The 27922-nt window shown below is 30.0% G+C and overlaps 1 long non-coding RNA gene across 16 annotated transcripts in view; it reads right to left on the bottom strand.

The window, feature by feature from the left end:
- LOC145278061 (uncharacterized) overlaps window positions 1-27922 on the bottom strand; it is a 797888-nt gene that overhangs the window by 75374 nt on the left and 694592 nt on the right. Inside the window, exon 1 of one of the 16 annotated variants that reach the window (XR_013868292.1) lies at window positions 24854-25068. The exons of 14 other annotated variants lie outside the window; for them this stretch is intronic. This is a non-coding gene — a long non-coding RNA (uncharacterized LOC145278061). Of the gene's footprint in view, window positions 1-24853; window positions 25069-27922 lie in introns of those variants that run through there. One more of the 16 variants, XR_013868296.1, reaches the window with a different exon arrangement.

Below are 27922 nucleotides of genomic sequence, written 5' to 3'. Positions count from 1 at the left end.
GTTGTCGAGAGTATTATTTCTTGTCCAATATTTATTGTCAAAACTCATTATATACTTTCTTGCTAACATTATAAGTTCAGTTTCGTCCTTAGTTATGTCTGCTATTTTTGGGGGCCATTAAAAAATATTTATTTTAAAAAATTGGAGATATGGATTGGTAATATGATTCTATATCAGATGAAATAAATTTACCATTTACCATGACTTGGCTAGAAGATAGTCATAGTTGATATTTGATATAGATTTTATTTTAGGGATAACTCTATCGAAAAGGTTCGTACATTCTAAGCATATATCGGATCTCTAGGGACAATTGAATCTAAGTAAAGGATTGTTGTCAAAATGAAAACTAGTTACATTACTTTTTTAAAAAGTTATCTAAAATTTACAGAGTTTTATTATGAATTAGAATTTAGAAGTCTTCTTTGCTCTAATGACCAACGATTAAAGTTAATTCATATTTAAAATATTTATATTTCTTATTTGGGGTTCTGGTGATTTATGTCCCTTTAAATGTACTTTGCTACCCAAGAAATATTTATAAATTGATGCCTAATACATGTTGAGTTCTAAAATACATGACAATCAGGTAATCATTTCAACCAAGCATTATATATATATATATATATATATATATATATATATATATATATATATATATATATATATATGTAGAGGGAATTAGACTGGGAGTCTAAAGAGCAGAGTTTATTTTAATGTATTAGTAAATGTATTAATACTATTAAAAGAAAACGGTGCCCATTGTATATATATATATATATATATATATATATATATATATATATATATATATATATATATATATATATGTATATATATAATTTACTCGCATAAAATTAATATCCAAAAGTATAAATTTATGCGTAAACTTTAGGTATTTACTTCAAAAGTGCTCAATACGTAGGTAGAGCTAGTTAGTAATTTATAAAATATATATGGCGATTAAGCTACACTGAATATTCCTCGTTTTATCCACTCTAGGATTATTCAGGCTTAAGATAAGATAAGCCTGAAGAATTCTAGAGTGGATGAAACGCGGAATATTCAGTGTAGCTTACTCGCCATATATATTTTTATAAATTACTATATATATATATATATATATATATATATATATATATATATATATATATATATATATATCAGGTGGATTCTCTCTCGAAGACGATGACTGAGGGTTCAGTATGCAATCTTCAGCAGCTCCTAAGCTCTGTGACACCATATGCATAATTGCAATCCTGTAAACGTTCGGCACACTCCTCCGCAGATGGTGAACTTTCATATGCTCGTCGGTCAAAGATGCCTTATTGAGTGAACAGATAACCCTGCTTTGCTGCGTGCTTTGAAACCACAGTGGCATACATATTCATTTTTAAGTGGATATTTCTTGTGTTTTGCCTTCATATTTGTGAATGACAAAGGCGGTTATTTACAAATTCTTTGGTCCCCAGGAAACACATCTTCCTCCATTCTCTGCGATCCCCTGCTGCACTCTCACAAGAACTCAGAGAAATTCTACAACACTTCAGGTTGTCTTTTAGTTTATCTTTTAACGAAGCAGGGACCGCCCTTTTGGGCGGCAAGAATTTGTCAATTGCCCATCAAAAAAGTTGCTTAAGAACTATTGAGTCATCCATTCTCCCAAGATGACCCGACCACCGCATTTTTATCCTGAATAAAATTATTCAGTACCAGTGATTTCACATCTCTCCAGTAAGTCCCTGGAACACGATCTTGCCATTTAACATTGCAAATAGAACGCAGACATCTTATATGGAAGGAATCAAGATGATTTATATGCTTGTGGTATAAGGTCCACTTTTCGGCACCATACAGAAGAGTAGGCAGATAATGTTTTCGAAGCTTCACCATCAACATATATCACTGCTTGTGAAGAGGGCGCAGTGTTTCGTTTTGGCGGGTGAATAATTTCAGTCTTTTCTATGCTAATTGTAAATCCGAAGGCCTTACATGCACCAGAAAGCTATTGAGGATTCCTGCATGTCATCAAGACTATGGATGCCAAGAACACAGTCATCGGCATAAAGGAAATCAAGAACAGCCTGCACAGAAGTCCTGGTTTTGGCGTTGAACCGTTGCTGGTTAAATAATCCTCCACTTGATCGATACTCAACACCTAAACCTTCCGAGGTGTTCCTGAAAGTTGTCTAAAGCATCACAGAAAGGAAAAGAGCAAATAGGATCGGAGCAAGGACACATCCTTGCTTAGTTCAATTTGACACTTCAAATGGTTCACTTTGTTCCAGCCAGATCGTAATGTCGCCACTATTCCCCAGTGAAAGGATACAATCACATTCAACATCTTGTCTGGATTACCAAGCCTCCTCAAAACAGTTCACAGGGCATCCCTAGAGACGGTATAAAATGCCTTTGTGAGGTCAATAAATGCTCCCTCGCTTTCTCCTGAAGGCAGAAGATCATGTCCACAGTGCCTTTTCCTTCCCTAAAACCACACTGTGTTTCTGAGCACAGTTAGACAGATTTAACCATTGAGCCTGTTTAAGATTACACGAACTAGAATCTTACCAGCAACAGATAAAAGAAAAATTCCTCTATGGTTATCACACTCGCACTTATTTTCTTTGTGCTTAAAAAGGTGAATAATTGACGCGTCTTGGAACTTGCTCGCTTGGTTAGCATTGCTGGATGGCATCGTCCTTTCGAGTTAAAACTCCTACTTGTGAGACATTGACTTGGGGTTATTAGTTGGTTGGATGACCGCGTCCCTTGTCGAGATGAAGTAGGTTCATTTCACAGTCGGATTTCGGCGCGGTTTGCTTGATCTGTGTTGGTTAATAGAAATTCTTGTGTGTAGGGCGTTTGCTCAGTTGGTAGATAGCTTGCCTCGCAGGCAAGAGGCTCGGGTTTCGAATCCTGAGTTCGGATGTGTCTTACTGGTGAGCCCAAATGAGGGCGAAACTTTAGTCTTGGACTTCCGGTTTGTTGACTGTCATTGCTCTTGTGGGCTGCGACGTTGTTTGGCTGTGGAATTTATTATATATATATATATGAACCTATTATGTTAGTGTAACCATGCATTATAACGATTTTAAATTTAACTTAATTTATATATACACACACACATATACATATATGCATATATATATATATATATATATATATATATATATATATATATATAAACATGTTGACTCAGCTTTAGCATGAAAAAACGTTGATGTTAAAATGTTTTTTCTACAATACAATTCTGTCGTGCCGTTCTCATATTTTTTGTCTTAGTAACTCATTATTGTATTAAAGTCGTTAAAAGAAAAATAGACAACTAATTCATATGACAGACGAACCTGCCAGAGGGACATGAGAAATTAACATCGGAGTTAAAATGCGTGATGGGGCGGAGGTAAATGTTTGGACAGTTGAATATTGATCGAGAGAACATACAGGACAGACCGACCCATTTGTAAGTTTGTTTGTCGAGAATGGAATCAAATAAACGTCTCTTACAATATATATATATATATATATATATATATATATATATATATATATATATATATATGTGTGTGTGTGTGTGTGTGTACACATTAAGAATGTGTTCTTTTATGTGTATTAAATAGTGTGTTTCGCCGTCTGAATAGAGGTCGTTTTTTGGGAATATTTTTGAATGATATAATGTTTGAAATTGTCCGAATAGTTACGAAACAATTGTAACGAATGTGAAAATACAAAACTTGATGCTATCATTTTGATTTTTATTGTCTTGATTTTGTGAATTATCATATGAAAATCAGAAAAACTGATAATCTTGATGCTTACAAATTGAGTCATGTATTTTGACTTAAATTTTATTGATATATGAATAATTACCGTGTTTTGATATATTAGAATATAGTTAAATTTTTGGTTGAAAATATTATTAACGTGTGTGTATATATATATATATATATGTGTGTGTGTGTGTGTATGTGTGTGTGTATGTACATATCTGTATATATACATATATATATATATTTATATATATATATATATATAAATATATATATATATATATATATATATATATATATATATATATATATTCTAGCGGCCGACAGTGCGGGACCTATTAGGTTGGCGACTTTCTTATTCCTTGTGAAAGAACTTGCGTAACCGCCAAGGAAGTGACTTTATGACTGCGTTCGTTAATATCCAGTTATTTAACAAACAAAAAAAGATTAGATTATTATGGACATCAAATTTCAATGAATTTTCAACGAAATAAAAAAAAACTTTAATAATTATTCGAAATAGAGCGGCCAATAAATAGATGCAGAGTTCAAATTTATCTGTCAGGAAAATGAAAGCTTTTTATTTGACGACTTTATACTTGTTTACTTTTTGATTTGTTTCATAATATTTTTATTCGTATAGAAACACATGTTAACTTTTTTTTGCGAAATATTAAGACGGGGTATGACATAACTTGGAACTAACTGTCAATCGATACATATATATATATATATATATATATATATATATATATATATATATATATATATATTTATATATATATATATTTATATATATATATATATATTTATCTTTCTGTCTATCTGTCTCTCTATCTATACCCCTCTCTCTCTCTGTATATATATATATATATATATATATATATATATATATATATATATATATATATATATATATATATATATAAAGAGAGACAGAGAGAGATAAAGAGAAAGTGAGCAACTAGCAGGGTGACCCGACGTTTCTCGGGATTAAATAAGGATCGACGAATGTTTCACGCTTCCATATTTTTTATTATCATCGAAATCGATAAAATCGCCAATTTTTTCAATCAAATCGATGGTATGCCCGCTTTAGTTTGGGGACCCATCGCAGTGCGCAAGGAGAACGCTCACATTCCTCTCGCAGTGATTTGTTATCAATAAATTGGAGTCTATATTGCACTGTTGAGAACCTATTGTTGATTTTATGAAATTATTTTAATATATAATTGTTTGAATCAAAATGTCATACTTCAGAGAGGCATACATTTCGAACGCGCCCCTGTCATATCAAAGAACCTACTATAGATTTTATATGTCAAGTTTATCGGCTTGTGTGGTAATAAAACTTCTCCTTTGATGTTGCGCTGTGTAAGGTTTTAACTTTGGCCAAAATCACCTATTCCTTCTTTTATTGGATTATTTCGACTATCGATATTTATCGAAGACATTCCGATGCAAAACCTATTTAAGAACACTTCCAGGCACATAATTTTTCTACGTGTAAAATTTCATAAAACTTGGCTCAGTCGATTTCAACTCCATGAAGAACGGACACAAAAATACAAAGTATGTATTTGTTCGTTGCCGCATAGGATGAAACTAAAAGTTTTATGACCTGTAGTCACATGGCTAAAATGACTACAAATCATAAAACTTTTAGGTTCATCGTATGCAGCAACCAGTAAATACATAGAAATGTTAAAAAAGCAACCAGTAAATACATACAAATGTTAAAAAAGCAACCAGTAAATACATAGAAATGTTACAAAATTTTTTTTTTAGCGTAACTACTGGACTATTTTGCTAACAGTTTTTTACTCTGGTGAGAAGAAATAGCATTCTTTGAAACTCCACGGATTAAGGGGCACTCAGCTTTGGAGTATTGTGCCGAGGAATAAAAACATTTTGTAAATTTCTACTTCTCAGCTTTGTTCTTCTTATTATTTTTTCTTATTATTATTTATCGTAAGCTCTACTATCCCCAGTGAATGTATTGAGCTTTTTCTTTTTGTTGGGATTAAGATATCGATAACCATATTTATATTTGATCTTTGAATTTGCTTTTTCCTTGATTAGTAAACTTCCCCTATAAGCTTTTCTGCCTATATATATATATATATATATATATATATATATATATATATATATATATATATATACTTGGGCAGCATTCTTTCATTTATACAGATCTGTTCAGCATTAAACTCCGCACATATTTTGTCTATTTTTTTTTCCAATCTAAACGCAACTTCCATGAACAGAGTCCGATGTAAACAAGTTCTTGTTAAGCTGACACGTAAAATAATAGTCCAAATTCTACCCAATTTACACCATTAACGTAGTACACTTCCATTTTACATTCATTAACCTTTATCCTCGAGTGCCCTTCGGACCTTGATAAGTGCTGTAAAAACTCCACCGCAAAGTAACTCTCATAGCTTAAAGGGGAAAAAACTCTGATAACTTAAATAAATTAAATTATATTCGTTAATGTTGTCAGCTATAAATAATTGAAAATAAATTAAAAATAAATTAAATAAATCAAGTTTAAATAACATTTCTAGATAGGACAACTAAAACGATTTAATTACAACAATTAATAAAATCGAACTCATTATTAAAATAGATTTCAGTGTAATATGTAAATGAGGTTAATCATTGAATGTAAATTTCTTTTGAATAAATAGTATATATAGAAATTATACTGGAATAAGTTTGTTTTCAGTATGAAATTTAATTTGGGAAAACGCGTACTTTGTGTATATGTCAATTGAATTGTGAACAAACAAACAGACAGAAATACGATTATATATATATATATATATATATATATATATATATATATATATATATACTAGCAAAAGTACCCGACCTGTGGCTCGATATATCTTCTATCATTATATGTGGTCAGTTTTCTATAATAGTCAACCATATAGGAGCCTATTCGTGACCAGACACACGCACAGACATTCAGCTTTATATTATCGACTAGCAAAAGTACCCGTCGTAATTTATTATACCATACCTGTTCATACTATAGGCTACTATATGGTTGACCTTTATAGAAAACTGATCGCATATAATGATAGAAGATGTATTGAGACACAGGAATGGGTATGTTTGATCTGGCAGAACGGTGGTTCATTAAAATTGTGGGGTCTGCGATCGCGCCTGGTCCAGAAAGTATGGAAATAAAAAATTAAAAAAAAAAAAAAACGTTTACAAGTGTTTTTGATATAGATGTACATAATAATACTTTGATAAGTATATTTTAACTTAAATAGGGATGGTATAATAAAATTGTGGGGTCTGCGTTGGCACCTGGCCTTCATAGAATGGAAATAGGCACAAACTTTAATAAAGACTTTTCATATCTATCTGCATAAGTATACTTTGATAAGTATGTTTCAGTTTGAAGAAATATGGTATAATAAAATTATGTGGTGTTCGTTCGCACCTGACCTCCATAGAATGGAAATATGTCAAAAACTTTAACAAGGTTTTTAAATATAAATCCACAGAATATCGTAATAAGTGTTTCAGTGTGAACAGGTATGGTATAATAAATTATGTGGTTTATCAATTTTATTTTTACTTTCATCATATTTAGCTTCGGTTTTGATACGCCCAAATTCAACCCAAATTTACAACCGTTCATTTCATAACTTATCATACTTTCATAAATCAGAGTCCATTATCTGTAGGCTGTTTTTGAACCCAGTCAACGACGGGTACTTTTGCTAATATGTATGTATATATATATATATATATATATATATATATATATATATATATATATATATATACGGGTGTGTGTGTGTGTGTATATATATATATATATATACATATACATATATATATATATATATGTATTTAATATAATCATATTAAGAATGATTAAAATCTTAAACAAAGCAAACTTATCAAGTAAAGAAAAGTTAAGACTTAGTAAGAGAAGCAAGCAATAATATAAATTGAAATGGTGAGAAGCATATAGTTTTGAAATGCCGTGAGCTAAAGTGTTTTGTCCTAAGTTTCCCTTTAACTTTTCCTTATTGTTCTGATGATATAAGTTACATATAACATTTTTACCTCATCTTTCATTTAATATATATACATATATGTGTGTGTATATATGTATATATATATATGATAAAATACAAAAATTTAAGTATATATATATATAAATATATATATAATTTTATATATATGTATATAAATATATATATGTATATAATTTTAAAGTTTTATGCACGTATAATATGATAATCTGTTATTTCAACTATATATATATATATATATATATATATATATATATATATATATATAAAGATAGATAGATAGATAGATGATAATAGATTAACTCAGATTGGAAAACTATAAGCATAGACTCGTGGACAATAAATAATAATGCAAATTATAAAGTTTATTGTCTATTAAATTAAGTCTTCCGCCGTCGTATTTTCTTGAAAATAAAAATAACATTTAAAAAAAAAATCATTAGAAATTTGGGAATTAAAACTGACAAATGTGAAGCCTAGATTAACGTTTCTACGTACACGTGTCGTTACAGAAGGTGCAGAGGAGAGTTTTTGTGAATAAGTTTCAAAATTATTGCGCTTAAAAGGGGGGAAGCAGAAAAAAATACTCTCAAACACTTTGAGACCATCACCAGACGAAATATCAATATAACATGAAATCGTTTTCGTTACAGAGCAAAGTTGTTGAGTGGAATTTAATATTATCGGCTGAAGCGTGGTAGAAACATGTTTCTTTAATCATTAATAAACGATTAAAGCAATACACACACACACACATATATATATATGTGTGTGTGTGTGTATGTGTGTGTGTAAAAATAAAAATATACAAATGTTTTTATCTTATATATATATATATATATATATATATATAAATTTTTTACTTTATAACTTTTCAGTGTATATATATATATATATTAGTATATATAGGTATATATGTTTTGTAAAAAATAAAAGTGAAAAATATACAAATGTTTCTATATTATATACGTATTAATTTTTTACTTTAATTCATTCATGACTTTTCAGTATATATATATATATATATATATATATATATATATATATATATATATATATATATATATATATATATATATATATATATATAACCAGACCGTCCGGAATTCCCCGGTCGTAAAATACACTTAAATAAGCTATATTGATTAATGCAGATTTCGTATTTATTATTATATTATATTGGACTCAATATGTAGTTACTATATAAAAAAAAAATATTGACTCGTGCGCAACCACTGATAAACGAAACCAGAACGTTTAGCCTTCGATTTACTTTTTTCCTTCGATGTAATGCCTACACTATGGATGTTTTATGCAAGGCTAACAGTAAAAACATGAAGCAATAGCGATTACGTAACGCATACGTGTTCGTAAGGCCCTCATTCGACCTTCACCTGGTAAATTTCATTTTTTTTAAATTTCCATACTATTACACTGATGTTTCCCATCTAAAACCCAATTATAAAGTTTCGCATTGGTTCGAATACCCTATATATTAAGTGTCATGTCTGGAAACCAAAAACTGACAGAGGAGTATGGTAGGCAATATTTATTTAATAAATATATATATATATATGCATACATAAATATATATAGAAAAAGTTTTGTGTTTACTATAACCTTTTTAGGCAAGTATATATCTTTATTATTATTTTTTATATTATTATTATTATTTTATATTATTATTATTTTTTATATTATTGTTATTATTATTTTATATTATTATTATTTTTTATATTATTGTTATTATTATTTTATATTATTATTATTATTTTATATTATTATTATTTTTTATATTATTATTATTATTTTATATTATTATTATTTTTTATATTATTATTATTATTTTATATTATTATTATTTTTCTTTCCCTTTGCAAAACTCAATCAAAGCCAAAAACAAAACACCAATTTTTCTCTACAAAACAACCAAACTAAACACCATGAATAAATATTTAAAGATATAAAGAACTTGAAGCATAGAACCTGTTTTCCAAAATTAATGGATTCAGCAATATAAAAATAAACTTCTCAAAATCAAAATCGAGATTACATAAAGAGCTTAATATTTTTCAGAAATTGATTTATAAAAGAACTAGCAGATGTACCCAGCGTTGCCCGGTATTAAACATAATGTTAAATTCCTTTAAAAAAAATTAAGTAAAAAAAAACTGAAAGAAATTGAGACATGAATTACTTACACATAATAGTCAGCTAAATGTGATCATCCCATGAGGAAACCGAAAAACTAATAGGGAATCAATTAAAATGAATGTTTAAAAAATATGTAAATTAGCTACATCTTTTGCAGATGAATGCAATTCCAGCACCTCTGTACAAGAAAATTGTATTTTCTTTTTAAATAAATAGAAGAAAAAAGGGTTTTTAATAATAGTATAAAAATGCACAAAATAAAATTATAGAAATATAGATAAAGATGGATGGATAAATATATATCGTCCTTTTTATTATCTAATATTGTTATATAATATGTGTGCGCATGTGCATGTGAATATATATTTAGAGAGAGATATTGACAACTTAAAAAGCGTTTAGAACGCGATGATAGTATAATATGTGCGTACTTATATAGTCTATATATGTGCATATATGTGTGTAGATATATGTATGTTTAATATGTATGTACATATATATATATTATTCATTCACAAAAGTATGATATATATAGGTATATTGCTATATCATATATAAATACAAATTAATATAAGATATAATTTTCAGTATTTACTTCAATAGTGCTCAATACATAAGTAGAGCTACGTAGTAAGTTTAGAAAATATATATATGGCAATTAAGCTACACACAGGCGCCTGACGATATTTTCCGAGGATGAAACGCAGAATATTCTGTGAAGCTTACTTGCCCTTTTAAATTACTAATATATATATATATATATATATATATATATATATATATATATATATATATATATATATATATACAGTTGAGTCTAGTTGACTAACGTTTTTTTTACTAAGGCTTTTTTCTGCATACTTTAATAAAAAATAAATTATGAAATATATATATTTAGTTCTGGAGTTGAGTTATGTTCCAAAATAAATGTTCTTTTTTTATTATTCTAGTTAGCTGTAATTTAGAATTAACGCAGCAAACCATCTTTAATATCCACATATTTATTTTATCTTGTCTTTTGCACCTTTCTTTAACCATTCGCTAATATTTTCTTAATGTCTTTGTGGTCGTTTAGAGAAAGTGGCTTTGCTTTGTCAGATTGACCATCTAATTTATAGTCACGTGCGTTTAAATTAAATGGCAAATAATAATTTTCTATATTTCTAATAATAATAATAATAATAATAATAATAATAATAATAATAATAATAATAATAGAGGTGAGAACGCACTATCCAGACCTCCACTCGATGAGTGCACAAAGAACTGGGACCTAGGAGAGACTTATTGAGACCCAAATCCCAATAATTGACTGATAATCGTTGCTAGCAACGCAAATTTATTTGCAAAGTTTATCGAAAGAAACGAAGAGTACCGGAAATCTAGGAAAACTTTTTGTCATCCAGATTCCAAGGAACACCACCGATTGTTGTCAGTGAGCAATTTCTGATGATGACTTGTGTAGTGACTACTACTACTACTACTACTACTACAATAATAATAATAATATTAACAATAATAATAACAATAATAATAATAATAATAATAATAATTATAATAATAACAACAACAATAATAATAATATCTGCAAAAATACAACGCCTAACGATAAGGAAAACGGCTGATATATTAAGGAAAACCCTTGAATGCAGAGATTAACACAAGACAATATAACAAAGAAGCGTTACAGGGAATGAAGAACACGGAAGCTGCAGATCTACATGTTCTACACCCCCCCATCATGCATCTCTCCATTGTTTCACCCCCCCCCCAAAAAAAAGTGATACCAAAGAGCCGAGAAGGGTCAAGGAGGATGGAAAGACCGAGGAGGGAGCACTGGCCAGACCTCCGCTGGGCAAGTGCGAAGAGAACTGGGATTTTGGGGAGGCTTAGTGGCACTCAAATTCCAGTATAAACCAATGGCCACTACCAGCGAGAAATCAATGGTAAGCGGCTGTTGCGATGATGCACATTTATTTGCAAATGCTATCGAAGGAGGAGGAGGGAGCTGGACGTCTGGGGAGATTTGTTGTCACTCAGCTTCCAGAGAACACCACAGGTGTGCAATCAGATCGTTTGCTGACTCGTGTGAAAGCTCCAGGTGAGCCAATAATAATAATAAGAAGAAGCAGAAGAAGAAGAAGAAGAAGAAGAAGAAGAAGAAGAAGAAGTTAATAATAATAATAAATACACATATCCTCTTATATTATACAAAAATAAGACTTTAATCTAAACGAAAGAGTTTATGAATTTTCGAACGAAACTAAAAAGTTATAAATAATTGTAGTTATTTTGATCCAACCGGTCACTGATACAATATTAGATTAAATCTAATGAAAACACGACTTACGCAAATGAATTTTGGAGCGAAGAAGATAATTAATTTTAACCCAATTAGAACATCTTAAAAATGGCTGACACGTGTTAAAATTTTCAACTAATATGAGCTGATCGTTCGTTAAAGGCAGATGCAGATATATATTGTTTTTCTTTGTAGAGAGAGAGGACCGATTATGTACTTCTAGAAATATCCGAAATTTACATTTGAGTGACTCAAACAAGTTGGCAGTATATGTATATATATATATTGGTATATTTGGGCAGCATTCTTTTATATATACAGGTCTGTCCATTTTTTGCTATCTAAACGAGTGGTCGTTAGACCTTAATAAATGGTGATAATTTCAACTATTAAGAGTTTACTGTTCATTAAAGCCAGATTTAGATAACCTTTGTTAGATGCTGCCCCGGAGGGGGATTTGGTTGGTTGGTTGGTTGGTTGGTTGGTTGGTTATTTTACGGCATATGAACCTTTTTCAGGTTATTTAATACCGAATCCAAAGATTCGGAAGAAAAATTTTTTAATAGAATATATTTGTTGTTTTCAAGTCGGTTTCTATTTAACCCATAGTTGGAACCCTAACAGGTACTACCACTCCGAGTCAGAGTGGACCTAGGAGCAATGACAATTAAAGGGTGTCTCCACACTCCCCAAAGCCCACAAGCTGGGGCCTCACCATCGGATATAGTTTAAGGTCATATCCAGGACCCCGGAGAGGGAGGATATATTAAATATTGTAATTGTAGAGACGCTAATAGGTTTCTTAAGATTCACTAATGCAAATGTTGTTTATTTCGGCCATATTTAATTTTATTTAAATATTAACACACTTTCTATAGATGTAAACTAATATAAAAATATGCTCACCAGCGGAAATCTCAATATTTTAAATGGATAACAAATTTTGGTGCCCGTCCACAATTTCTCCTTATATATATATATATATATATATATATATATATATATATATATATATATATATATATATATATATATATATATATATATACGAGCAACCAGTTAATAAAATATGCTAAAAAAACAGTTTGAAATGAGTTAAAAACATATTTAATCTGAAAAGGAAACATTAGATAAATGGATAGTCCTTAATTCGCGGAGTTTCGAAGAAATACTTTCCTTCTCATCAAAGGGTAGGAATTAGCAAAATGCGGGATCGGATTTTGCATGCAGAAGTATTTGATGAAACAACAAGTAAGTCAAAGATCTTACTTGAAAACAAAAAAAGTGAAGCAGAGGGTAATATGGTGAAGAAAAAGGTGATTACACATGAATGGATAGTCTGGTGGAAGATAAAAAATCCAGTGACGGTAAAATCCACATGTAAAACTTCAAGAAAGTTAAAAGAATTTCCATTTTTACAAGTAAAATCCAAGGAAATGTATATATATATATATATATATATATATATATATATATATATATATATATATATATATATATACGATAAAAAGAAAGAAAACTCTGTAAGTACCCCTATTAAAACGTTACTATCATATTCAAAAAATCACGTGAATTGATCAGATAGTTTTAAAAAATTGTTTTTCAAATAATAAGAAAACCCAATTTATGAATAACCGAAGAGCGACTGTTTTTCTATCATTTCGTAAACAATCGAAAAACAAAAACAGATGCAAATAACTCAATAATTCATACTTGCGAGATTAATGTTGCAATGCCTGTAAATTTGTAGTCATCGCTTAAAAATAATTTTGTTTATAAAAATTAAAACATTAAAACCACTTGATGATCTCATGGATTTTTGGAATATGATGTTTATGATGTTTTAGTTTATCACAGGTATGTACATTATGGATATTTTTTATTTCTTTTTTATATGGGTAATTCCTGATTACATACGAAATTTCTCAATGAGACAATAAAAGAACGAAAAATCAAAAATATCCAACTAAGACTTGATAATAGAAGACTAATTCACATATATATAATTAAAAAATGTAAGAAGGTTTCTTTAAAGTATCTACTTTTTCATAAGAGTTACGTAATAAAAACGGTCCTGGATATGCCCTTAAACTATATCCGATCGTGAGGTCCCAGCTTGCGGGCTTCGGGGAGTGTGGAGCTACCCTTTAATTGTTATTGCTCCCACTCTGACCTGGAGTGGTAGTAGCTCTTAGGGTCCCAACTATGGGATAAATAGATACCGACTTGGAAAAAAAAATATATATATATATTCTATTAATTTTTTTTTTATTCAAAATAACTGGATTCGGCCTTAAATAACCTGAAAAGTGTTGAGATGCCGTAAAACAACCAACCAACCAACCGTAATAAAAAAACAATAGATAAGACAATTATATCAGCAACACGTTTCCAATGTTCTACTCGTACTCTTAGTATGTTAACTTCTAGCAGGCTGCCTGATATTGCCCGGTCGTAAAATACGCTTGAATATGATATTTTGTTAATGCAGATTTTATTATTATATTATATTGGACCCAATGTATAGTAATAACTTTAAAGTTTAAAATAATAACTCGTGCGCCACCACCGATGATCGAAACCAAAACGTTTAACTTACGATTTGCTTTTTCCTTTGATGTTAATGCCTGAGCTATAAAGACTTGTAAGGCTTAAAATTAAAGCATGAACAATTATAGCATAAAGCTATTACGTTAAGCATGCATATTCGTAATGCCGTCATTCGACCTTCACCCGGAAAATTCCAATTTTTACTTTTCAAACGTTTGCACTGATTTTTCCCTGCTAAAACCAAAATATGAAGTTTCGCATGAGTTTGAATACCAATATATATTAAGTTTCATGTATGTAGACCAAAAACTGACAGAGGAGTTTGTTGGGCAAATTTTTTAAAACAAATATTTATACGCATACATAAATACATTTAGAAAGAGGTTCTGTTTACTGTAAGCTTTTTACGCAAATATTACGCAAGTATAAATCATGTAGAATATCTGCATGAATATAATTATACGTAATAGTTAACTAAAGGTGATCATCCCATAAGAAAACCGGAGAAACTAATAGGGAATGAATTAAAATAAATGTTTAAAAGAATATGCAAATCAGTTAGATCTTTTGCTAGTGAATGCAATTCCACGACCCATATATAACAAAGTTGTATTTTCTTTTTCCATAAATAGAAAAAGTGTTTTTAATATGAATATCAATACACACACACACACAAAAAAAAAAAAAAATAAATTACATAAAAAATCATAGATGTTAATAGAGTTTATATTGTTAGATTATGGTGGCTGTCCTCTCGATTTCGAGCGCGTCTACCTCCTTTATTTCATGTCCTCTGTCCCGTCTCCCTACTCCCTCCTTAAATTGGATTTGTTTGCAAGTGGCTCTTTAGGCCAGCTACGCTGCGATTCATTTTGCCGTAGAATTGACACACTAGATCCGTTGTGCTTACAGTGTGATTATTGGGGCGCAAGAAAGGTTTTGCACATTTGCGCAAATGTCTTTTGAGGCCAGCAAGAGATATGCATAATTTTCAACATAGATCACGGTTAGTGAGGTGACTTTGTGTTTGGTCGTGGTGCTGGACCCGGTTCGCCTTTGCGAATCAATCATTTGTAAGCATTGCATTTTATGCGGCCATTATCAAAAGATTGCAAGCTTTTGTGGATCAGTTTTCATCGCTTACTTCTATCTAAAGCCATTTTTCCAATTTCTTCACAGATAGTCTCGATTGTTATAGATGAAATTTTGTTAGTTTATATATATATATATATATATATATATATATATATATATATATATATATATATATATATATACTAGCATTACAGCCTGACGTTGCCTGGGTGTTTGGAGGTGTATGTTGAGCAAAAAAAAAAAAAAAAAGCGGTAATTTTTTTAAAATTTTACTCCTATTATGGCTCCTTAAAATTCATTGCTTTTGGCTCAAATCAAGTTATTAAATTAGATCAATGTCCAATGAACCTATATCTAAAATTTCAAGTATTTAGACCCAAAATTGGTGTAGGAGTTTGGTATAGTTCTCAAAGGTCAAATCTTTGAACTTTGACCCCTTAACCGCCAAATTTCTGACCGAAAATGGATTACAAAGATTTTCCCAAATGTCAGTACCCTGTATATCAAATTTCGAGTCTGTAGACTGAAAATTGACAGAGTTATTGCGTAGGAAAATGTATACAGACACACGCAGACACCCACAGACACGTTCACTTATATATATACATACATACATACATACATATATATATATATATATATATATATATATATATATATATATATATATATATATATATATATATATATAAAGAAGACCCGACGTTGTTCTGGATTGAATGAGGGTCAACACATGTTCCACCCTCCCATACTTTTATTCTCATTGTAATCAACATTTTTATGATAAAGTTTGGGACCTCACCCGCAGTGTACCGAGAGGAAGCTTTACATACTTCCCCGTAGTAGCTTAGTCCACAATATATTGTACTCAACATTGCACTGTAGAGAATTTACTGTTGATTTTATAAAATTATTTATATATAAAATGGCTTGCATTAAAGTTAAAATGCAAATGTCAAGTATCATGCTTCAATTGTGCTCCAAACAGAAACATCCATTTCGAACCCACCCTGTTACTTATAAAAAACCGACTGTTGATTTTATGAAATTATTTTTACATAATTATTTTTACATAATTTTTTTTACATAATTACTTAAATTAAAAATTAAACATACAAAAGCCAAGTATCATGTCTCAGTTTTGCTCTAAAAAGAAACATTTGTTTCGAACGCTCTCCTGTCTTTATAAATAATCTACAGTTAATTTTATAGGCTGGGCCTTTCTGCTTTTGCGGTGATAAAACTTCTCAAACTCACTTGTGATATTAGGTTGTATAAAACCTAACTTTCGGCAAAATTCGACCGCTTTCTAAATCGAATTTTTTCGATTATCGAACTTTTACTTGATTAAATAGTGTGTCCCTATGATATGTAAGTAATTATTTGAAAATACATAGTATTTATTGAATTTTGGATTCAAAAACTTAATTGACCACTTTTTGTTATGCATGAAAATGTTTTGTTTTTAATTGAAACTCATAAAAGAATTTAAGATTTAACGGTTCGAAGGACCAGACGAGTGTGAAATTACTTTTAATAAATATCGCGATTTACTAAAAATAAAGTTGACTTTTTTTTTCTTCCACATTTTTGAGTAATACAATATTCATCTTCAAGAAAATTAGACAGTTTTTTTGTTTCGTTTTTTTTTTTTTTTTTTTTTTTGTTTTTCTTCCTCTGATATGCTACGATGGTGGTAATCCCTGGCCTGACTTGAGATTAAAAAAAAATCAATTTTATGTTTAATAAATAGCAATATCAGTAAAAACAACTTCACACTCTGGTCTTTCTAACCGTTAAATCTTTAACGGTTATCGAGTGTTTCAAACAGTGAAATCATAAAAAAGAGTTTTTATAAAGAATATTTCTTATCAGAAAGAAAATATATATAACACGTGGGAAGTAGAAGTTTCTTTCACATAATATTTCTATCCATGCCTCCGTTCAGTTTCGAAAGACAAAGGATACCCTCTGTTGGGGCAGCTGCCCGTGTAATTGTGAGGCAAGGGTTGCGCAATCACTAATCACAACTATCCGGAATCGACACTGCTTGAGTCCAGTGGCAAGGAGAAGTCCAGGACGACTGGAAACAATGCCGGGAAAAGCGGAGAGCACATACAACACCGAAACTCCCAAGTGGTCACTCTTCTGGTACTGGGCTGGCTCATTGTTGCTTAACTTTGCTGATCTGATGGGAAGCGGTGTGTCAAACGTGCTTGTCCCGGATTATATATAATAATATACAACTATTGTAAAAAAATACATGAATTTATTTTTATTAATAAAAATATAGGTGACTACTTTGTGTACATATATACACACATACATGGTATATTTAATTTTGATCAAAATCGGTGAAAACTTACCGTCCGGTGTGTGTGTGTACATATATATATACATGCATATATATATATATATATATATATATATATATATATATATATATATATATATATATAAAAAGCTGAACGTCTGCGTGTGTGTGTAGTCACGAATAGGCTCCTATATGGTTGACTATTTAAAAAAAAAACTGATTACATATAATGATAGAAGATATATCGAGACACAGGAATATGTATGTTTGATCTGACAGAACGGTGGTTCATTAAAATTGTGAGGTCTGCGTTCACAAGTATGGAAATAAAAAAGTTAAAAATTAAAAAAAAAACGTTTAAAGTGTTTTTGATATAGATGTACATAATAATACTTTGATAAGTATGTTTTAACTAAATAGGGGTGGTATAATAAAATTGTGGGGTCTGCGTTCGCGTCTGGCCTCCATAGAATGGAAATAGGCACAAACTTTAATAAAGACTTTTCATATCTATCTGCGTAAGTATACTTTGATTATTATGTTTGTTTGAAGAAATATGGTATAATAAAATTATGGGATGTTCGTTCGCACCTGACCTCCATAGAATGGAAATATGTCACAAAGTTTAACAAGGTTTTTTAATATAGATCCACAGAATATTGTGATAAGTATTTCAGTGTGAATAGGTATGGTATAATAAATTATGGGGTTTATCTATTTTATTTTTACTTTCATCATATTTTGCTTTGGTTTTGATGCCCCCAAATTCGAAGCTATTTCTTTACAACCCTTCCTTTTCATAACCTGTCATACTTTCATAAATTAGAGTCCATTTTCTGTAGGCTGTTTTTGAACCCAGTCAACGACGGGTACTTTTGCTAGTGTGTGTGTATATATATATATATATATATATATATATATATATATATATATTTCTGTAGAAATATATTTTCTTACTATATATCAATCCTTATATAAGAAGCTCAATGTGATTACAGAACAATAATATAGAAAAAATGACAAAAAGTTATATTCCAAAATTCATGATGTTGACCATCTTTACTGATTTAAACAAGTAAATTATAAGATGGTGAACATCATGAATTTTTGAATATAACATTTTTTCATAATTTATATATATATATATATATATATATATATATATATATATATATATATATATATATACTGTTTTAACAAAAGCCAAGACATCAAAGAAGGGATTGATAGCAACAAATACTGTATTTCAACGTTATTAACAATTGTTTCAAGATTATTCGGGCAAATTTAAACATTATGTGGTTTGAAAATTTTCACAAGAACAGCTTTTCGTCGGACTTGTTGAATAAAAAACACTTTAACAATGAAACATTATGGAAACCATTTCCCTTATAAGGAAAAGAAAACTAGTGAAACTATTTTACCTATATCTCATTCTTGCAAAGGTTTTTTTAAAGATTTATATATTTACCTATTTTCGTATATTAAAAAAATAATTTTTCAAACAAATTATCATACAACCTTACCACTAATTACCTAGAGCCACTTATATATATATATATATATATATATATATATATATATATATATATATATATATATATATATGTATTACATCTATAAAAGAAATGTACTTTACGTTATATATAATTTAAATATGATCATGATTATAAAATAAAAATAGGAATAGTAATAAAGATAGGATGTGCACGCGAGGGAAGAGGGCCTTTATTAATTTCCAGAAATACCATGTGTGACCCGAGGGAGTTGGAGTCTGCAAATTTACGGATTCTGTCATTAACAATATCAGTTTCCTTGCTTTCTTTCCCACTCAATAAAACTTGATTACATCCTTTGATCACGATGCATTCCCAAAATTGAGTCTTATAAAACGTAAAAAAATATATATACGTATAAAAATGATACGAGGTTATGGGCGTAAAAAGCACATTGAACTCCTTATAGAATTTCGCTGTTTTTGTTTTGTTTTGTTTTGTTTTGCTTTTTGGAATTGTTTCGATTTTGGAACTGTTGGATTACTGGATTCTTGCACATATTAAAAATGTTCACGTATGATTATGATTCAAGCCTTATGCACCTATTCTGGAACAGATATCCAATGTTATGAAAATGGTAACCTTTGGCGCCGGTTCTACAATACTGGAATTTTCGAAAACTGATTCTACTAGACTGCTTTTTTTTTTAAGACAGGTTCTAAAATATTATAGTTTTAAAGACCACATTTATATTACCAGCATCTTAAAAGACGGGTTCTATAATGCTGGTATCTTTGAAAAGCAATTCTAAAAAAACTGACATCTTTGAACACCAATTTTCTTTCTTTTTTCTTTTTAATATTTTGTTCTCATCGAAATCGCTCCAAACAATGTTCGAAGCCACTTGAGGAGCTAGCAGTAACAAAAGATTATTATCGCAAAAAAACAGTATATTTTTTATATTAGGTCCCAATACTGTTTTTATTTACTTTTTGTTTGAGTTTTTAATATTGATATCTTGGAATATTGATTCTATAATAATGATATCTTGGAATATTGGTTCTATGATATCGATATCTTGGAATATTGGTTCTATAATATTGATATCTTGGAATATTGGTTTTATAATATTGATATCTTGGAATATTGGTTCTATAATATTGATATCTTGGATTATTGGTTCTATAATATTGATATCTTGGAATATTGGTTCTATAATATTGATATCTTGGAATATTGGTTCTATAATAATGATATCTTGGAATATTGGTTCTATAATATTGATATCTTGGAATATTGGTTCTATAATATTGATATCTTGGAATATTGGTTCTATAATATTGATATCTTGGAATATTGGTTCTATAATATTGATATCTTGGAATATTGGTTCTATAATATTGATATCTTGGAATATTGGTTTTATAATATTGATATCTTGGAATATTGGTTCTATAATATTGATATCTTGGAATATTGGTTCTATAATAATGATATCCTGGAATATTGGTTCTATGATATCGATATCTTGGAATATTGCTCCTATAATATTGATATCTTGGAATATTGCTCCTATAATATTGATATCCTGGAATATTGGTTCTATAATATTGATATCTTGGAATATTGCTCCTATAATATTGATATCTTTGAATATTGGTTCTATAATATTGATATCTTTGAATATTGGTTCTATAATATTGATATCTTAGAATATTTGTTCTATAATATTGATATATTGGAATATTGGTTCTATAATATTGATATCCTGGAATATTTGTTCTATAATACTGATATCTTTGAATATTGGTTCTATAATAATGATATCTCCGAATGATTTAATATAAACAACATCATCGGATTTCTATTGAAAGGAGTCGTAAATTAATTTCAATTTTGAAAACTCTTTAAAAATCTATATTATAACACTTAAGTTATGGTCTTAGAATTTATTTTGATTTTATATCGTTAAATTTTACAGTCTTAGTGTAAGGGGAAAAAAATTCAAATTTTGAGATTGAAGATAAATTTTCGCCGTTTATCGATGGTGATAAATCACATTGAAATTGCGTTCAACACCCTCTTTGATGATTTCCTGAGATCTCTGAGATTTATTGATGGTGATTCCTTTTTTAGTGTAAAAACTAGGCGTGGTTCCTTTCAGGATCATCTGTGTGTAAGGAAACATTCTTAGCGTATCGATCGCTAAATGTGTCAGCATAAACAGAAATAGAGACAAGCACGTGTCTTTCATATTCTTCTTAATAAAAATAGGTGATTCTTTTTTATTACATTTTCACCCCAAACAAGACACGTTGCCACTTTGATGTAGGAGGCTACTATCAGGGATCTAAGCTACAGGGGTACTATGTAGGGAGTTGGGCAGCAAGATGTCTGTTCACGTTACACTTGAACTTCTGCATGCCAGTGCAGTTGGGAAAGCAAGGACCCGGAAGGGAATTCCAAAGTCTAGCAGTTCCGGGGAAGAAACTGCTGGAGTAGAAAGCTCTCTTACATCTAGAGAACTCTACGTTGTAGGGGTGGGATTTAACTGCTTGTCAAGTTTGTCGGGGATTTTTACGTCGAGGGGGGGTACAAGTGCTTGCAGTTCGACAGAGCATTCAACATAAAAATACTTGTAGAACAGGCAGAAGGATGCAACATTTCGTCGATGGGACAGAGGCTGAAGCTTAGATAACAGTTCAGGACCTATTAGGTTGCCAACTCTCTTTTGAACGTTGTCTAGGAGCGAGAGACTAGCAGCAGATGAACCAGCCCAAATATGACAATAGTACTCCATACATAGGCGAATGTTGGCCTTATAAAGGTACAGTATATTTTCGGGCGTTAGTAGTTTTCAAGCAGGGTAGAGGGAGCCTACCTTATTTCCCTATGAAATCGCATCAGTTCTGATCGCTGATGAGAACGATAAGAACCCGTTATGCGACCATCTATCCACGGGCAAAATAGCAATTTGCATGAAACACATTGCTCTCTGTAACTAGAATAGAGCTCTCTTGGCAAAGGGTAAGGCAAGCAAATGTAAAAACAGTTGGGGTTCAAATCTCACAATCACCATGTCTAGCTAGCCATACCAAACAGCCGAGATATGGTGAAGAAGTTCTTCATGAGATGATTACGATACGTAACTAGAATGGAGATTTCTCGGTAAAGGGTAATGCAAGCAAATATAAATTAAAAAAAAAGACATGCCTAAGGTGTTAGGTTTCAAACATTAGTTTGAAAGTCGCTATGTCTAATCGCACTGAAGAGCCGAAATACGACAAAACAACTCGTCAGGCAAGAACCTATTTTATGAGTAGGGCTATAACAACAGCATATTCTTTTCATTGTTTTTACTCTCAAATATATATTCGACACAGCTAGACACAATTAATCAACGGAGAACCACATCACTCTGCATAAAAACATATAAGATATCAATGGATATATACCTGAGAATCAAAACAAGGAAAAGAATATGCTGTTGTCATAGCCCTATTTATGAGCATAGTGTAAAAGTTCATAATGGTGATTCTTATTCAATACCAACAACATCGGGTATCCTTGCTAGTTATTATGCTGAAATTGAGTCTATGAAGGTTTGTTTCACAATGTTTTCTTTTTTTCGTATCTACTTCAATAACATAAAGTTCATGCTATAGTATTCGTAAATTTCGGGTTTAAATTATGCTTTAAAAAACCGTTTTAATTGTTCTTATTCGTCGTAATTGTAACTAGCTAAACAAGTCAGCCATATTTCTTCAAGCTATCCATTTTTTCTCGGCCCTCTTATTCTATGTTGATTCAACCACTCTCCAATACTTTTTCATGAGCTTGTAAGCATTTAGAGAAAGAGTGTTTCTCTTTCCTCCGCTTCTCTATCTAATTTAAATACGTCTCTGTATGCACCACAGACGCTTACGTAAATTAGATGTCAAAAACGATAAATCTTTTTATTTCTACGAGAAGGTTGGTGAAATGGAGGAGAATTAATTACAAGTATCGAACAATTTTGCATCAGTTTTGTGTCCGAAATCAAGATCAACACGTAGATTCTTATCTTTATTTCTAAAACCCTTTTTTGTACATTGTAACAAAATTCATTGCATGATTCTAATGCTAGGAAAACTTCCAACATTTACTGCTTAAGCTTAAGAAGTCTTAAGAATAACTTGTAATGCACGGAATCTGGTTTTATCAAAGTCTAATTACTATGGATCAAATTCAATGAAAATCTTACATATCTGACTTTCCAAATAAGAGGCTGTACATATATCTTATAAAATCCCTTAAAAATTAAAAAAAAAAATACTCTGAACTAAAATTTGGGTTGGTTGGTTGGTTTTGTTTTACGGCATATCAACCCTTTTCAGGTTATTTAATGCCGAATCTAGTGATTTTGGAGAACAATTTTTTTAATAGAGTATATTTGTTTTTGTTTTTTTTAAGTCGGTTTCTATTTAACCCACAGTTGGGACCCTAACAGGTACTACCAGTACGGGTCAGAGTGGACCTGGGAGCAATTGCAATTAAAGGGTGGCTCTACACTCCCCAAAGCCCGCAAGCTGGGGCCTCACCATCCGATATAGTTTAAGATCATATACAGGATCTAAAATTTGGCACCTATTTATTAACTGATATTATAATGACTATCGTTAGAAATTCACAAAAGTTTGAGATATTTGGAACATAAAGAAGTTTTAAACCTTTAAACCCGTTTTCATAAAAAAAAAAAAATTATGATGAATATAGCATACATTTGAACCCATTATGATGAGCACCTGTGTTTCTAAATTCTTAATTATCGATTAATGGGTCTAGGTAAATATGAATCGTCTGAGCTACAATATGTGGACATATGAATATACCTATTTTACATATGAACATAGATACACCTATTTTAAAAGAGAAAGAAAGGAGATAGATAGGGAGAGACAAAGATAAAACCAAACAAAACATATTTATATATATATATATATATATATATATATATATATATATATATATATATATATATATATATATATATAATTGAAGAGAAAGAAATTCAATATATAATAAGTGGGCTGAAAAGGTACGTTAAATACCGAAACTTTACTTACCGTATAAGTTCCAATTTGCGAGGAAAGTTTCCTTAAGGAATCATAATTTTCATCGCTTTTATTTATTTATTTTTTTATTTTATTTATTTATTTATTTTTTTTTGTTAGAGACGACTTATTACGTACGTAAAGAAATGTCCGAAATTTGCATTGGGTGATTCAAACAATTTCCGAGAACAAGTAGACATATATATATATATATATATATATATATATATATATATATATATATATATATATATATATATATATATACACACACAAACATGAACATATATATATACTTATATATATATTAGTATATATATATATGTATATATATATATATATATATATATATATATATATATATATATATATATATAAACATTTTTCACGTGAATACTTCTTTAAAGTTTAAAAACGTTTTGGTATATGTCAACCTTTCCTCAATTATGTTCATATATAATATTGACGCAATACACCTATATCAAATATAATCAGAATACCCAGGCATTACCTCCTTACTACTGTTGATTATCACCCCATAGGGTATGGTTTCTTATTTATGCATATTTTTTTAACTACATATGCGCATACATTGTTTGACTTAAATTATAAGGCTAAGATCGAGGGCAAGCTTAATCTAAGGCCTAAACCGAAACATGTATGCACATATGTAGCTAAACTCTGAATAAAAGCTCATGCTAAAACGTAGCGTTACAGGTAATTGAGAACTATTACATGAACACGCTAAGTTTAACTAAATATAAAACCTCATATATATATATATATATATATATATATATATATATATATATATATATATATATATATATATATATAGGATTTTCCGCTTTTTTTCTCTCCTGGGGTCTTGTCAGGATGGTGTAGAAGGATCCAGCCGCATAATAGATTATTAACCTTTTTTTTGTTTCTTTGGCTCATACTCTTGATTCATCAGTCGTCGGTTCGTCACGTTATGGCTTTGTTTGGCTGTCTGTCGGTCTGTCACGAAGTACGTTTCTAACGCACTCTCATCGAACGGACATACCTGAATAATGTACGTTTCACATTTTCTTTTTTTCTTTTTTCGTTTTTTTTTTCCGACAGCGAAAATAAACAGTAGTACCAAACAGCAGCAAAATTATCGATAACTGTTGATGAAGTTGTAGTTGAAGAATGAATAATTAAAAAAAAAACAACAAAAAAAAATTATACGCATTTCTGATTTTTGTATCAAATTTCAAGTTTGTTTGTTTGCTTTCTTTTGCTTTTTTTTTTTTTTTTACTCCAGCTTCGAAATCGTTTTTTTTTTTTTTTTTTTTTTGATTAACACGAGTTTTCTGACACGGTATAAAATTCAGTCCGGAAAAATCTATCGGCTTATATAGAAACAAAACCGATGTAATGATGAGACTTGACGCCAACGTGACTTTCGTGTTTTGCCTTTTTTTAATTTTTTTTTTTTATTTGTGTAAGTTATTGGTCTACGCTTAACCATTATTCGTTCTATTTTTTCTTCTTCTTTTTCTTCTTCTTCTTCTTCTTCTTCTTCTTCTTCTTCTTCTGCTCCCTTTCCTTCTTCTTCTTTTTCTTCTTTTTATTATTATTGCTACTATTACTATTATGAAATCTCTTATTTAATAATTCTTGTCTAGTTTTTCTTTTCTTTATCTTTTTTCTTTCTTATTTTGCATTTCTCTTTCTTCTTCCGACTAGTACTATTACTACTAATACTACTACTTCTACTGTACTAATCTTAATACTACTACTATAACTAGCCATCCCACTACTACTACTAATAATAATAATAATTATACCTATTATAATTATCTTTATATTATTATTATTATTATTATTATTATTATTATTATTATTATTATTATTATTAGCAGTAGTAATAGTATTATATCATATCTATTATTTAATAACAGGTCAAGGCGGGCGTTTCCCGCTGGCTTAGTCCCTTTTGAAATTTGCCATCGAGGTTACCAAAGGTTTCTTGGCCGGCAATGGCGGTAATGATTCCTCGCCATATCTATAACCTTTCTCTCCCTTTCTCTTGATGTTAAAAAAAAAAGTGAAGATCAAGCGGCACAATTGTACGAAAAGCAACCGTTTTTGCCGAGAGGCGGCGGCGGCGTGCTGCACCCATCCTGCGAGAGTGGCCGACTGCAGTTGCTCCTCGCAACTGCACATATGCTAGTCAGAGTACCCGCACCATGAAACGACACTGCTGCCAGCACCCCCACCCTGCCTCCTGTCTCGCGCTCTATCTCTTTCCTTCTTTCTTTATCTTTCCCTCTTTCTCGCGCTCTATTTTATTGAGAATAAAACAAAAAAAAACTTACTTCCGCAGTACATATGCACATGCACACACATAGACATCAGAACACATGCACATAGAAAATTAGAAATTATATATACACGTGTATAGAATATATACATATATATGTATATATTCGCATGTGTGTATATATATATATATATATATATATGCGTGTGTGTGTGTGCATGTAAAAGAGCATGTAAATGTATTATATATATATATATATATATATATATATATATATATATATATATATATATATATATATATATATATATATACATGCTCTTAAAAATGTCTGTGCTGTAAACCGTCACACAAACAAACTCAATTAACCTGTAGGCGTGTGTTGCTTTAAAGCAATTTATTAAAAGTGTTAGATAGATCGTATATATATATATATATATATATATATATATATATATATATATATATATATATATATATATATAATATCATCTTTATATATACGATCTATATATATAGATATAGATATATATATGTATGTATACGATCTAAACACACACACACACACACACATATATATAATATCTTTATATATACGATCTATCTATATATATATATGTATGTATATATGTATGTATACGATCTACACATACACACACACACACACACACACACACACACATATATATATATACGAATGTTTGCGAAAGAATGATATATAAAGTATGTGTATACGAAATATAGTTTACATATATATTTATATAGAGAGACAGATATATATATATATATAT

The sequence above is a fragment of the Euprymna scolopes genome, chromosome 6, assembly GCF_053919585.1.
Source record: "Euprymna scolopes isolate OS-2025 chromosome 6, ASM5391958v1, whole genome shotgun sequence".
NCBI classification, from domain to species: domain Eukaryota; kingdom Metazoa; phylum Mollusca; class Cephalopoda; order Sepiida; family Sepiolidae; genus Euprymna; species Euprymna scolopes.
This window is presented reverse-complemented; position numbering and strand designations above follow the sequence as displayed.